Below are 16,879 nucleotides of genomic sequence, written 5' to 3' on the forward strand. Positions count from 1 at the left end.
TCAATCTTGAAACCCTATCAATTAACAATTAACCTAAAATCACACTGAAACTCATCATGCATGTGAAACAAACTAGATTCCTATGCGGAATTTCATCAAACAAACATGCATGACAATTTCTCAACAATGGCATTCAAATTTGCTCCTTTGATTTCGACCCAAGTATGAAATACTAAAATATCATTGAGTGTGTCTGTAAACCCTATTTATAAAACACTAGAAAGTCATCCAACCCGAGTTTTAGAACACGAACAACTAACTGATTTCTGAGGTAACAAAACCCATCACCAATTCAATCAATATTCAATAGATTTAAATTCAAATTTCAAGTTTTTGAGGTAACCATGACATATCTGACATTGAAGATCTTCTTTGGATAACTAGAGAAGAATTTCAGACAGGAAGAACATTTTTTTCCGATGAAAAATGGAACGAAAAAAAGATTTGTGCGTGTTTGTTTTCTCAAAACGAAAAAGACATATCATCCGGTTATCAAGTGTCTGGATAGGGTATCCGGACTTTAGGTGACCGGACGGAGAATCGTTTCACTTTTGCCACAGTGGGTTTTGACTCCACATATTTCTGAGGGTCAATATATGTATGAATAATCATTGACTTGTGGATGTTTTTATCTCCATACCGTAGGAGTTGTCTTATAACGGTCTCTTAATTAACTCCCGGAATTCTGAACTTCATCATTCACCATGGCAAAACTATCTCTGCACTTGGAGGGAACTTGTCCAGGTTGATGGTAAGCTTGTTCATATGCTTTACTTTCCATGCTCATGTATTTCATTTCCAATTGATGATTCACCTCTTGAACGCAGAACATCTTAACTTTGTTATATCCAATGGAGAAATTTTAGTCTAAAAGGGTTGCCTTAAAAATAGATGGCCAGAGCGGCTGGGGCTCCTCGGCAAGTTGTTGCATGTTTTTTCGCTTGAAGACCAGCTAATTTTAATTGATGAATTAGATTAGTGTCAGAAAAGTTAATAAACTTTTTATGAACTCAGTAAAGCCGTTGGTTGATTTATATTATCTGTAAATATCTTGATACATGTGTAACATCATCTGGTAACCGGCTACAATATTCTCTGTTCCTTTTTTTCTTGTTTTTATAAATGAACCTAATAGTATTTCCGAATGTAATTATGGTGCATTTACTTGAAATTGAAACTGCAAAAAAATCACTGTGGAGGGATTTGATATTTTGTGAGAAACAATAGTTTGATAAAATGTAGTAATCAATTTATGAGATTGAATTCTTAACCAAGTTACACTGATACGGAGAGATCGAGAGATCCTGATATGAATAGGTAGCAGAATCGCAAGAGAAAAAATGGAGAACTCAAGAAGTACTAGCCTTAATTAGGTCAACATAAATCATAATTTCATTTTTTTTAGTGGGTTTTGATTTCATATTTTTGTTTTTAGACCGTCAATTTAGGTAAGAATTAAGTAATTATCCAAAATCCCATAAAATCAATATGGGAGAGAAGCAAGGGCAAATGATGAAAACGGCTAGTAATTCAAGGAGAATTTTGCATAGGCAAGGTGTTTTTTCCAGATCGATCACAAGAATATAAGAGTCGTTTAGATCATCCACAATGGACAATGGTGGAATAAACATGAACAAATTGGCTTATGTGTGAACCGTGTACATTCAAGAAATTTTAGAAGACTAATGTTGTGATCAGGGACCGACCCAAAAAGTATAATTTTTTTTAAGATCCGGGCTAAAAGCCTTGGTCGAGCAAAATTTTTTTTTGTTTAGTCTTGTTGACTAATAAGACTACCCGGGCTTTAGCCCCCTTTAGCCCAGGGGTAGGTCCGTCCCTGGATCAATTTTGTAAACAAGTGGAAAGGTTATGTTCATTTCAGAGTTGGTAAGTTAGTTTTGTTCCTTCTTTTTTTCTTTTTTTTGTGCAAACACCATAAAGCATAGTGTAGAATACTACTTGTAATTAAGAACTAGACAAGCAAAGATATCATAACATTACACTGATAAATTTCCTACATGAGTCATAACTTTATATATAAACTTTAAATAAGACTAAAATTTTTCTGGAAAGGACATCATTCCTTCATTATTTCTTGACGAATTGCTTAAGAACCATGCCTTAATCTTATTTATGTCTGATGATATGAGAAGGAAGGACTATCTGGTGCACCAATATGTTATAAAATCGCCATAGCATACTAAATATTAGGGTTGGCCAGCAGATACACAAGAGTAGAATCTAATCCCTGATTCATTAACATAGAATAAGAGTAAGACGGAGTAAACTAGCTAGCATTTAAATGAAGTCCAAAATAAACAAAATAGTTACCTTATACTCCAGCAACAGAGTTCATTAGCAAGAATATCCCTTGCAAGAACCACACTCGGATTTGGTTCATCGCCCCTAGGGACAAGAACATCATTGCGCATTTGCCTGAAGAACTCTTCTACACTATCATGTTGTTCAACACAAATGTTGTGCAAAATGCAACTTGCACGCAGGTTTTCTGGTATAGATTCGGGCTCACTGTCTATTTCGTTATACAAATAAGACCATCTTCTTATGAGATGTCCAAAAGCTTCCCCGCCAATGTCATGAATACCTGAAATTGTATTATTAAAGAATCGTTCGTGTCGATACTGTGTCTCTTTGATAAGGTACCAAAAGCCACTCTTTGAGCGGAACTGAATGTCCGCCGATCAATCTCTTTCCTTGGACCAATACGGAAGAGGATTCTTGTAAAGATCAGACTCCACCAAAACTTCCTGATTTGTCATTCCTCCAGAAATTTTAGCGTCACAGAATATGTCGAGAAAGATCCCTCTGGAGTCCACAACTCCTTGAACTGGCATGGAATATACTTCTTTTTTTAACTCCTCTCGTTGTGTCATTCGATAATTGAAAAATCTTCCCTTTTCACTAACGAGCTTTTTCTGAATCTTCGGATGTGTGATGTAGATGGTCCCGAGGATATTAGAAATTTGTGATTGATCTTTAAATCCCTCCTTAATTGTATTCCTTGTGTTGGTTTCTGTACCGGGAAATGCAAGGTATTGGGACTTCAGGTGCTTGAGTATTATAGAACATCCTACATTGAATGATTTAGCCATCTTAGTGACCGCGTCTATACCAAATTTTCTTGCAACTTCGGGGCCAGATTTCCCATGTGCAAGCTTCCATATAATAATCGCAAGACGTTCTTCAACAGAATAATACAGCAAGTCTTGAATCCAGTAATTTCTCATTTGATCACAAATAAAATGGAACGTAGACTTGTTAATCTTAAATTCCCTCCTAAATTCATCTGGACTTAAGCCTTGAAAGGTTTTGGACCACTCTCTGTCTTCCGATTTTCTCTTTCCACTGCTACAACCAGCATCTATTCTCAAATTGTTTTCAAAATTTCCACTCAATTCTTGTAATTTGAATGCGATCTCACCACCAAATTTCCCTTAAGATTCACATATACTTTCTCCAATTTCACAAGTTGATGGGATAAAAAAACTGAACAAGGAAGTTTGATGGGGTTAAGGTTTGCACTCGTGAAAGGTAGAGTTGAGAAACCTAGAGATGCTGGAAGGAGTAGAGAGGAGAAATGTGAGAATGGTCTGAATACTAATGCATTTTCTCAAAAGAGCAGGGGGGGGGGGGATGTGATGAAATAAGAATTGCTTCTATCAACACACAATGAATATATTCGGCCGTGTTTGGTTCAGAATATGTGATTTGTTGTCAAGTAAGTATTGGTTTGGAAGAGACTACTGAGATTGTATCTAGTGACAAATATTATTGGGAACTCTCTTTTTCTGGTAAGTACGTTTAATTCCTTTTTGATTGACACAAGAATAATGTAGCCCCTCCATTATTTAGAAATGAGGGAATAATGCTTCAAAAAAAAAGAAGAGGGAATAAGGTTTACACTTTACACCACATGATTTACCTGTCACATGTGAGATTGCATCAAGTGGTTATTAAATAACCTCTATCATGGATACAGCTTCCCATCTTCTGCCAAGTGATGTCCCACTTGTTAGCTTTATTTTGTTTTATTTTTCTTTTTGAAAGAGTACTTGTTAGCTAATCAAGGCTAGGCTAGGGCCATATATTGGGAAAAGATGAACTTTTTTTTAATAGGAAAAGCGTAGGCCTGGAGAGGCATTAAGGTCAGTATAGTAGAGTTGTATTGGCATTGGTTGTGCATGCACCACTGCCAGCATTATTCTTATAAAAAAGAGCTAAGTTAAAAGTATCCATGTTTCGACTATGATGGATGGTGCTAAGATTTAGTAAAACAAAAGATATCGGGTTTATGACCATATTTCTACTATTTTCTTCTTGACTGTGTCTTCTTTCATAGTAATTAAGATGAAATCTTCCTTGAGCAGTTTCATGGTAGAGCAACTTAAAGCGAACTAGAATGTCCATTGATTCAATAGATATTGGGATATTTGTGTGTTGCATCTCTTTGGCCTACTGGAAAGCTAGGTCTGCCCCTCCTGTGGCTCCCCCTTCTCCAGAGTGTCTTGGATGTCCTCTAGTGCCAATGATGTTTTCTGCAAAATCTGTCATAGTTAGAGCAGTGTAATATAATGAGTTCTCAGTGTCTTGTAGTGTACATATATTGATATGATTCCCAAACCCTTCTTCTGCATTCCAAGTATAAGGAGTAATATTTTGTTGCAAAGTAGTGTCAGTTTCCTCAGGTAAGAATGGGAAACTGTTCATGATATGATCATGCATAACATGTATCCTATTATGACTGCACAGATGCTGCTTAATCCGGAGAGTAGTAACTCCCACATTGGGCTGAGTTTGTTTGAATATAAAATCACACCTAGCTTTCCAGATATACCAACAAGTAGCGGCATAAATGTTGCAGTCAGTACTAGTGTTTTCAGTGTGCAACCAGGAATTTAACCAGTCAATAAAACTGGTATTGTTATCAAAGAGAGTATGAGAGTAGCCAAGAATTTCCTGCCACACCAAAGTAGCAGTAGGACAATTTAGGAACAAATGAGACATGGTTTCTTCTTCACCACTATTGCAAACAGTGCATATAGGATTGATGTAATGAAGCATGCTAGTTGTTTTGGCATTAGTGGGAAGAATTCGTGTGGACATTTCCAGATAAAGATTTTGATGACTGGAGCCACTTCCATGTTCAAATGGCTTCCCAGTTGCCAGTTAGAGTATCATTTCTGTAAAAGTGACCAATTTTTGCCTTGTACAGCTCCTTGACAGAGAACACTCATGTATCATTAAGGTTCCATATTATTCTGTCTTCTTCATTTGGGCGTGTCTGCAGTGTAACAATCACAACAGCCTTATCAATGCTGAAATATGTATAAACTTGAGCTTCATCCCAAGTTCCATCTGGAAGAAGCAGAGATTCTAGCTTTTCAATGTACTGTGGGCAGTTCTGGGGTTTTGACATTCTTGAGGTGGTGTTTGGAATCCATATATCTTGTCATATTTTGATCTTTCTACCATTATCAATCCTCCAAGAGTAGTGTTGTTGTATGTTGCTTATGCCTTCAAGAATTCCTTTCCATATCCATGAGTCCCCATCCTTTGATTTTGTATCCATGCTAAGAACATTTCTGCCTAAGAGATATTTGGCATCCATGAGCTTGTACCATAGGGAGTCTTTATCCTGCTCAAGTCTCCATCCAATTTTTGTTATCATAGAACTGTTGAATAGTTCCATATTCATGAATCCTAGACCCCCCCATTTCTTTTGGCTTGCACACTGCTGTCCAGGCTTTATGGTAATAACCAGAAGGATTTTCTATATTTTTTCCCCAAAAAAAATCTCTTTGAAGATTGTTGATGTCTTTGCAGGTTTTCTTAGGCACCTTGAAACAGTTCATTTGGTAAATACAAGCTGAGGATGTTACATATTTGATGATGACCTCTCTTTCAGCAGGATTTAGAGGTGTATTTTTCCAGCCAGTAAGTCTCAGCTTCAATTTTTCTACTCCAGGTTTGAAAGAATTGATTTAGAGGTGTATTTTTCCATCCAGTAAGTCTCAGCTTCAATTTTTCTACTCCAGGTTTGAAAGAATTGATTTTGCTTCTATGTGTGAATAGGGGTGAGCCTAGGTATTTATCATCCAACTGAAGCACTTGAACTCCCATAGAATTGCTGATATGAGGAATGAGGTTTGGATTAGTGTTTTTGCTGAAGAAAACTCCAGATTTGTGAAAATTAATTAGTTTCCCAGATGTGCCGGAAAATATCTGCAGTAGCTGCATTATATTTTGAGCTTTAGTAGTGTTTCCTTTTCAGAATATCATGCAATCATCAGCAAAGAGAAGGTGGATGATAGAAGGTGCAGGTTTGCAGATCTTGATACCATTGATAATACCCATCTCCTCAGCATGCAGAAGGGTCCTTGAAAGAGATTCCATGCAGAATAAAAAGAGATAAGGTGATAGTGGATCACCTTGCCTTAGACCTCTAGAAGGTTTGAAGAATTTGTCAAGGGAGCCATTAATGAGGACAGCTGAAGTGGAGGTTGAAATAAATTGATAAATTTTGTTGCACCATTGATCATCAAACCCAACTTTCTTCATAATAGTCATTAAGAAGCCCCAGTCCACTCTGTCAAAAGCTTTTGCCATATCAATTTTTATTCCCATTGTACCAGAATTTCATTTTTTTCCTCTTTTAGATCTCATAGTGTGTATAATTTCATGAGCAATAACAATGTTGTCAGATATTTTCCTTTCAGGGATGAAGGCAGATTGGTAAGAGAATATGATTTTGTTTAGAAAGGGTTTTATTCTCTGAGATAGGAGTTTAGATATGATTTTGTAGGTGGTGTTGCAAAGGCTGATTGGTCTGAAATGACTAGGAGAAGTTGGGTTGTCAATTTTGGGGATGAGATCTATGAAGGTGGCAGTCATATCCTTAAGAAGGTGACCATAGAGGAAAACGTGTTGAACCATTGAGACAATATCATTGCCAGTGATATCCCAGTTGAGTTTGAAGAAGTTTGGTGGGAATCCATCTGGCCCTGGAGCTTTATCATTTGCCATACTAAATAAGATAGCTTTAATTTCTTCAGGTTCAGGTTTTCTGTTGAGGGTTGTGTTGTCTTCAAAGGTTATGGCTAGAGGTATAAGTTTGATGATTTCCGAGGAGAGGTTTGTTGTTTCAGCAGTTGCCATCTGATAGAAGTGATTGGTAAAGCAGTCTTTAACCTCTTGGTACTCAGTAATCCAGTTTCCTTCCTCATTTTGGATAAATTCTATTTTATTCCTTCTTGTTATACTTTTAGTGGCTCTGTGGAAGTAACTTGTGTTCTGATCTCCCAGCTTCATGAGTTGATCCCTGCTCTTAGTTTTCCAGAATTTTTCTTCTATGTCTTGCCAATTTTTGAGCTGTTTTATAGCATCAGCTAGGGCATGTCCTCTTTATGCTCTGAAGTAGTGAATATGTATCCAATTTAAGTGTTGCTTGCATTCTTCAATGTTGGTTTTGATGTTTCCATAAACTTCCTTATTCCAGACTCTGATTTGTAGCTTAATGTCTTTAAGTTTTCTGGCAATAGAGAAAGCACTTGAACCAGGAGTAATCTTTTTCCAACATTCAGCAATGATTTTTTTGCAATCAGCATGATTTAACCATGGACCAAAGAATTTGAATGGAATCTTACCATTCTTCCAATGAGGGTTAGAGTTTAATAATATGGGGTGATGATCAGGACCAATGGTTAGCATGTTTGTGATAGTGGTGTTTGGATAGATGGCAAGCCAATCATCATTATCTAGGCCTCTATCCAATCTTTGTTCAGTAAGAGCATGGTCTTTTCTTTTGTTTGACCAAGTAAAAGGGCAGCCAGAAAAACTAAGGTCAATGAGATCCAAATTAAGGATCTTTTCATTGAATATGGTAGCTTCATTAGCATCTATGGGGTGAGTACTAAACTTTTCTGTATCATGGAGAATAAAATTGAAATCCCCAATGACAAGCCATGGAAATTTATTGGAAATAACAGATTTCTCAAGAATTTTCCAAGAGTTTAACTTGGATTGAGTATCATAAGGATTGTCATAGTAGCCTGAAAATAACCAAGGGGGGCTATTGACAATTCTAATTATAGCATTAATATGGTTTATAGAGAAATATAAAATTTCTAGAGATATATTGCTTTTCCATAACAAAACTAATCCACCAGCAGTGCCACTTGCCCCTCCTGGATTAACATACCAGAAATTATTGACTCCTAAATCATGCATAGTTTTCTTGAGTTAATCATGCTTTTGTCTAGTTTCAGACAAGAAGATGATGTCAGGATTTAGTTTATTCAACATGTCATTGAGGTATATTTTAGCATCTCTAGTGCCCAGTCCTTGGCAGTTCCATGCTAAGGAAGTGAAGAATTGCCAAAAATAGGACACTGCTGGGTACTTTGTGATGAGCCTTTTAGTAATATTGTCATAATGCTTATAGAGTAGAGCATGCACAAAAGAGAGAACATGATAAATGTTGAAGGAGTGGTAGTAGTCAAGGTTGAGATTATATACCCTTGTTCCAGCAGAAGAGCAATCCAAAGTGCCATTAGCCAAGGGAGTAGGGGGTTGACCATCTGCTCCTGAGTGAAATCATTATGATCTTTGTATCTTTTGGCACTTGTCATTTCCATGTTGTTTAGAGCGGCATTTTCTTCATTTGTGATAGCCTTCTTTCTCTTGGTATCTATGATAGGGGTAGATGAAGTATTAAGAGAAATATCATCAAGATTCTCAAAAGTATGGTCCTATTTCTTTGCCTTCCATGCAGCTTTTTTCTTCTTATTTGCTTCAGCTTCCATATTGGATTTGATCTGAGCCAAAGTAGGTAGGGAATTAAAAGGGAAGTGTTTTGGGGTATTGATGACTGGGAAAATTTGTTCAGCAGCAGCTAGGTCAGCAGCAGTAGTTTCCTCATCATTCTTACTCAAAGTGTTGTTGTTGTTGTTGAAAGTAGTTCTTGCAGCAGCTTTCCACTTTGGAAGTTTTTTCTTGTAAGATCCAGCTATCTTTTTTGCTAAGTCTAATCTTTTGTTTCTGATTTGACAGGCTAAGACATCTGGGTGTGGAGAGTCATTAGATTCAGCAGTAGAGGGCTGGGCTCCTAAGATGATGTGGTTGTTTGATGTAGATGCAATGTTTGCTATTGACTTTTCAAGCTCCAACCTTTTAGCAATCTTCATTTTTGCTTCAAACACAGCAGCTGCACCTGCATCAGAGTAGTGTCTGTGGATGATATCATTTCCAGCTTGAACCATTTTTTGTCTAGGAGTTATAGGTGCAGGTGCTGGTTGGGGAGTTGGTAAGTGGTGATGATCAGAATTGTTTTGATTTGGAGGTGAAGGGCATAGAGGGCTTGGATGATCAAGAATTCTACGAACTTTGCAAAATTTGATGCCATTTAGAGTATAGGTACATTCTAACCAGTGAGATAAGGTAGGGGTTTCAAAAGCTTCTATTCCAAATTTGAGAGACCTAGTTACATTGATTGTAACTTTTACTTCCACGTTTTTTTCAAATCTGTCTCTACCATAAGGTTTTTTTTTGAGCCCTTGTAAACACCAATTGGTTGAATGATGTTTGGTATGTCTGGCATTATGTGAGTTGGGATTCTCTTGACTAGAAGCCAGATCATAACTTTAGAGAAATATTCTTCATCAATGAGTTCAGGGCCCTTTTCAGGGACTCCCACAAGGACCATCGTGTTTCCTTATCATTTCCGTCGTAAAAAGTATATATATATTATTTTTTTTCTTTTTTCTTTTCTTCTGTGAAGAGGACTTCATTATTAGAAATTGTGACTCAAAACGAAATTACAACTCAAAACCAATGTGAATTGCAATTGTAACAGAGCCATCTAATATATATAGAGCCGTTCTTTTCTCCTAAGAAGAAAGACTGAAAAAGTGGGACATCACTTTTTCAACTGCTTAGTTCTCAAAACTTGCATTAGTCGATATTATGTATGCATCTCACACAACTGCTTAATTAGTTCTCAAAACTTATCTTAGATTACATCCAAGCTAGAATAGAATGTAAATATTATTCCAAGCTGGAGTTAATAATTGAAATAGAGCTGGCAAACGGGCGGGTCGGGGCTTGCCTGTTACGGGTTCGGGTTAATACGGGTTAAAACCCGCGGGTCAGTTTTCTTAACGGGTGGTCAATTCTTCAACCCGCTCCCGTAACGGGTTAAGCTTGCGGGTTCGCGGGTTACTTAGCCTGTTTATGGTTACTCAACTGAGTGACTGAGTCAACTCACCAGAAACCAATTTGATAGAGTTTCCTCTGATATCTGGTCTATTTCCGGCCATATTCAGGCCATCTAAAGCTCCTTCTCTGCAACCTAACAATAATCTCTAATTCATTTGATATTTAGATTCAATTCAATCAACTTATCAACACTTCAACATAATTGTCGCACCAAAATTTAAGATCAAGAAAATTGAAATACTTAAGTAACTTAACCACATTAGTTTTGTAGTTCTGCACCTTAAAAGGAACACAGTACAGTAGTACACTAATCATTAGTTCATGATATCTTCAACAAAGAAAAACACCCTTCAAGACCGTAGTAATACCATTGTTTGTACTTTGTGACTTTCCAACAATAAATATATTAATAACCACTTCCTGCACAAAATATATATTGTGGATAATAAAAAAAAGTGATAATTGTCCAAAAAAAAACATCTCCAATCTCTTTTCTATACAAATTGGAGAGACTGTGATAACGTTTTGTCCAAAAAAAACATTCTCAATTTCTCATTTTCCATGTCTATCTTTGAGTTGCTCCAACTATTCAATATGAATCTGTCACTTCAAGCAAAAATAAATCAAACAAAAGAAAAGATTCAAGTCAAAAACATGAAATTTGCATATTTACCCTGCTTTTATATTGAAGAAGTACGCATACTAATTAGATGCATAAGAACTTACTTCGCCATCCTCCACAACTCCATCCTCCACAACTCCATCCTCCACTGCACCAAGTTCAAATCCTAATACATCTTCTCCAATAATCCCATTGTCCTCATCCCAATCTTCTTTTCCTACATGGATTAAAAACAATCAAAGTTATATCTGAAATCTAGACATTCAACTAAATGAAATATTACTGACTAACGCGGCGCCACTTAGGCACACTTACCAACTGCATGGTCCCAATCACGAGTTGTTATCACCGCCTCAGCATTTTCAGGTAATAAAGAACTACGAAATCGATCAATTACCCTACCACCAATGTTAAATGCAGATTCTGAAGCGATGATTGAAATAGGAATTGACAAGATATCCCCTGCCATTCTTCAAAGTACTGGAAATCGTTGTTCGTGACCTTTCCAGTACATTAGGATGTCGAATGGGACATTTCGTTGACATCCATGTTTCTCACTAAGATATAGATCTAACTATGACAAGTCAGATTGCAGATCACCACCATTTTCCTGTGCAGCAGCATATTCCTGCATGAAACAAGCAAGAAGTTAGAAATGAGTACAAGGAAGAACATCACAGATTCAAATAAGAACCAAAACCAGAATCAGCTTGATTCTGAACAAACATACAATAACCCAAGTTGTATCTCATGATTCTCAATTTCTGATCAAAATCAGATAACCCCAATTATCTCAAAAGATTCAAAAGAACACAGTTCTACAAATACACAACATTAACTACCAAACTAAGTAAAACCCACTTATGAAAACACTAGATAACAAACATTTAAACATCAAACAGTCAAACCCCAAAAACATGAATGATACACGATTAAAATGAACAAAAAAACAACAAAGTGACATACAAACATCAAAATCAACTAATTTACTTACTTGCTGATAGTCTCTAACCATTGTTGTTGTTGTTAATTTTAATTCTCGAACAAGAAGAAGAAGATGAAAAAGATGAGACGAGAACTGAACTACAACTGCCGCTGCGGAGAAAGAAAAGATTAGATTTAGTTAGGGTTTTTTCTTTTTATACCTAGGAGACACATATAGATGGGAAGGGCCACGCGTCATTAGCATAGGAATTCCGGATTTACGGGTTTTACCCGCGGATACACGGGACGGATCGGGTTTACCAGTTTTTTCACGGGCAGGCATTTTCCTAACCCAAACCCGACTTGTTTAGAAACCAGCTGATCCGGGTTCGGGTTTTAACGGATCGGTCCGGATAAACCCGCGGGTTTTGGGCTTGTTTGCCTGCTCTAAATTGAAACACTGTTTGTACAATAAGAAGCATTTATGCCTATGGATCCTAATTGGTTCACTGAGTAATGTGCGATACACTTGTACTTTTACTATATATGCCTGGAAAATAAATCCGAGGTTAAGGGGTGCTACTAAAATTTGTTCGTTGGATGAAATTATGATTTCCTAATTGTATTTCATGCGCTTTCAGTATATTAGGAGACTAGGATTATAGAGTAGTCTGTTCTAAAATTGATTTAGCAATAAGAAAAGGAACTAAAGTTGCACATGGGTTGGTCGGTTCAAGTTTCATCTAACAACCATCAACCGACCCGCTAGTTCATCGGTTTTACAATTTAAAACCAATCATGCTCTATCTATTTTCGGGTCGGTTTTAACCCGCCCAATACGGGTGGGTTGGTTTTGGATTTCAGTGCGGATTAATCCGGTATAGATTCTAGCAAAAAATGTATTTAAAAATGTATCTTCCATATGTTTCGGGCAAGACTATTTAAGCATTTCCTGCCGGTTTTTCACTTGTAATGTATATATTGGTACCTGTCATATATTCAATGATCTTTAACACACCCATACACATGTTTTAGTTTTTAGGGTATGAAAAATTGGAGAGTTATGATTAATTTTCATCAACATCACTACCAATTTATGGAAAATGGGTCATTTTTTCAAATATTTTTTAAATCACGGTTCAAATGGACGAGTAAAAAATAATTTGGGTGAAATGGCCAAAAAAAAATAGTAAGGATGAAACTGGTTTCATCCTAGCTTAAATTTAAAAAATAGCAAGGATGAAACTGGATACATCCTGTGTAAATTAAAAATAAGAAAAAATATTTGAAATGGGCACGATGAAACTGGTTACATCCTGCCTATTTTTACATTTTTGTCCATTTAAACAATATCAAAATCTAACTGTCTATTTCACCCAGAAATTGTTGATTTTGGTCTTTTTAACCAATTTTGTGACCAATTTACTACTGCGGCTTCGATCAATTTTAACATCAAACCATAAACCGAACAGTCTATATCAAGTTTTTAGATTACAGTATATCAAACCTCTGCGGGCAGATTCAGTTTAAAAACCCACGATTTCATCGGATGCGGAGGGTACGATTTAATAGGTCGGTTTTCACCATATGGCTAGAATATGCAAAACTAAAGTTGAATAAAGTGTTTTATGTGGGGATAAACGGGGTCGTGTAAATGAGTATAAGGGAAAGGACTTTTGGACTTTATATATCCTTCGAGACTTCTCATGGTATTGGAGAAGGATCTTGAGCATAGAGAAATTGCTAGGAATCTAGTTTTTCATACTGGTGATGGTGCTAGCTTAAGTATGGTTCATGATAAAATGGCATCCAAGAGGAAGACTTGTTGTTTGGGTTGACCAAAGATTTCTGTCTTAAGTTTTACCCGGGGAGCAACAATATGGTCTCTGATCTTTTAGATGGTAAAAAATGGCAGTTTCCTTCTAGTGATGATGGTATAGATCTTGGGATTAAGCTTGTTATTTAACATTGGTGTTTCAGAATTCAGGTTAATTTGCTCTGATTCCAGGACAATCATGTAAAAATCGTTATGTAACGATGATTCTTTATACATGTTTATTAATTGAAGGATTGGATTCATAGGAGTGTAAGTGTTGGTTGTGATTCTTTGTACGAAACGTCTTCATATCACCAACGTCATTTACAAATAATTTTGTGCTTTGATTTCTTTCTTTGTTTCTAGGTATGCTATAGGATTTTGTTATTTATGAATGATTTGTAAATTATTTTTCTTTTTGATACATGATTTAACCAAAAAAAAAAAACTCTTTATCATGGATTTTCTCTATAATTGGTTTTTTATGCACAATCCTTCAATAGCCGGAGAATAACTTAGTTTTCATTTAATTATGTGGATTTAATTTAAATTTTCCATTGTTAATTTTGAGAAATTATTTGGTTATTCATTTATTATTTATTTGTAGATGGAGAATGCAATGAAAAAATAGAATAATGACATAATTAAAGCCAAAAGTCTTAATCATTTTTGTTTAATTGAATTTAATTTTTATTTATGACAAAACTCAATTAATGTATATTCATAATGATTATAGGTTACAACTCTTGCATCTGTCAGATGTCTTTCGCTAAGATAAGACTGGGATGGTCGGATGCAACGTTTGTCTCTCAAAATGCTACCCGACCGTCTAAAACTCAAAAACCCTTCTGTTTTGTATTATAGACTAGCCCTTAACCCGTGTCGTAACGGCACGGGCCATGATGTTGGTTCATTTTTAATACATTGTATAATTTGTGTCCCGAATACTTATCAACTCCTTATGATTTAACATGAGTTTGTCATAAAAATAGTTGGGATTTTCCTCTCTTTTTTTCTTGTTTTTTTCCTTTAATATTTTACCGCCGGAGATTTGCTCAAACGAAAGAAATATAATCTTAACTTCCAGAAACTTTTTTATTTAGGTTCATTGCTTATAATGAGATAATGCTCTACATGAACATGGAAGTTTAAATATTTTTTGGAAATATGTCGTCAGCAGCGCTCATCTTAGTGAAATCAATAAATTAATATCGTCCATAAAAGTCTCCCCATGCTCCTATTTCGCTCCAGCTGACTCATCTATCATGGTCATGTTGTCGATCCTCCAAATAGGCAAAGAATAGTATTTTTTTGCACCGAACGGATGATACAAACTCTCCAACGTGACATGATTTTCCTGTAATTTTTCAACATCCATTAGATGACAATGTTTAAAATGTGTACCCATTACCTTTTCGAAGGGATTGTATATATGCGAACCTCTGCCATTAAATCTTCAACAAAGTATTATTCCAAACAGTTCTTCTTAACGAAAGCTTTGGTAACTTCAAAAGTCTTGGACATTTTTTCACTTCTATGTGTTCCTACCTTCACTTGGAATACAATCTGGCGACTCATTACCTCATAAAGAACCCTGAACACATATTGTACTCCCTGATCCTATTTCAAATTAATAGGTTGTCAATAGATCCTTTACCAAAAGTTGACATCTTCTACGTTGAATATTTATAAAAAAAAATTATGGTATTGTGGATCGTTGCTTTCTAAGATTGTAGTTTTCAAAATTGTCCTCTTCAAGTCCCACGACTTTTTAAGTTTATATATCCTGTTTGTTTTTAACATTTTAGTTAGCCATATTATGTTTGTTACTAACTTTAAACTTGATGTCATCTTCTACTGTGAACTTGATGTGATTTCAGAATCGAAATAGTTATACTTCTTTCATTCGTATCAAGTAATTTGTTGTATATCCCAACAATTCTTCTACATCAATTCCTTTATTTTGTCGTTTCCGGACCATCAGTAGCCATTATTGTCAAAGGCAATATGTCCAATTTTTGTTGATGTTATGTATTTGCAATGTTCATTTTTCTTAAATAAATAGATTTTGGAAAAACTAAAAAAAAAAAGAGCATAAGTCTTACATCGCATGTCTGTGGAAACAGAGATATGTTCACCTCTCATAATAAGGTAGGGGAAGGAGAGAAACTCTATATGGGTAACTCATCTGCAGCTTTAGGTAGGGAAAAGCAAAGTTTGGCTCAAGCTCACTTCTGGAAAGACTCTCACTTTGAATGAAGCTCTTCATGTTCCGGACATCTGCAAAAATCTTGTTTCTTGTGGCGTTTTAGATGATAAGGGTTTTAAAATTGTAATAGAATATGGGAAATGTGTTGTAACTAAGGAAACTATATTTATTTCCTTAATTAATTTGACAGTACATGCAACACCAATCATTTGCGAAGTGAGCTATTTGCGCAAATGTGGTCAATGTATCCCTTAACTGTAATAATAATAACAACACGTCAGTTTTTTTCAAGGCGTCCAGTTGTAAATGGTATGAATCTAATAGATTTGAATTGTACCTCAATCTTAGATATCACCTTCTTCTCACATAACATAGCAATTGAGGACAGACAAATCTTGACCACTCTATACATAGGAAGAGTTAGCCAAACTATGTTTTGCAATTGTCTTACGTGGAAATTATTATTAATCCATATTTTAATCGGCTCCTATCGAAGCCGATCTAATTAGTCCTTCAGTTAAAATTTTGACCTTATTTCTTGACCAAATTATTGAGCTATTCTCAGTCATGTTCTGCTTTGTGTGATTTACCCATATGTATCTACTATACCTTCTAACCCAGTGAATGAAACCTATACATATTGATCTGTAATTTGATATTATTGATTTGTAATCAAGAGGTCGCATGATTTGAAAATGTAAAATATAAAAAATATTCTATAAACATTGGAGGCAAAATTTAGATTTATGATTTAGAGTTTTTTATGATGAATTTTCTGAACAAACATAATTTTCAAACAAATAGTTTAGAATGTAAATACATTTTCCCGATGAATAAGGTTTTATATCGGGAATTGAGTGAAAGTACGTTGTTGTCTTTGTAGGTAGTTGTCGCGAAACAACTTGACATTATGGTCTTTCAGGAAAAAGAATGTAATAGTACTTGAGAGAGCGATAATGTTCGCTTCGTGGGTACGCCAATTTCCTTTATATAATACGGATACCGTTTCGGTGATCCAGCAAACATGATCATATTGTCTTATACGTTACGGTATCATCCTCGAAATATTTGGTTT

The sequence above is a fragment of the Papaver somniferum genome, chromosome 10 (genome assembly GCF_003573695.1).
Source record: "Papaver somniferum cultivar HN1 chromosome 10, ASM357369v1, whole genome shotgun sequence".
Classification (NCBI taxonomy): Eukaryota; Viridiplantae; Streptophyta; class Magnoliopsida; order Ranunculales; family Papaveraceae; genus Papaver; species Papaver somniferum.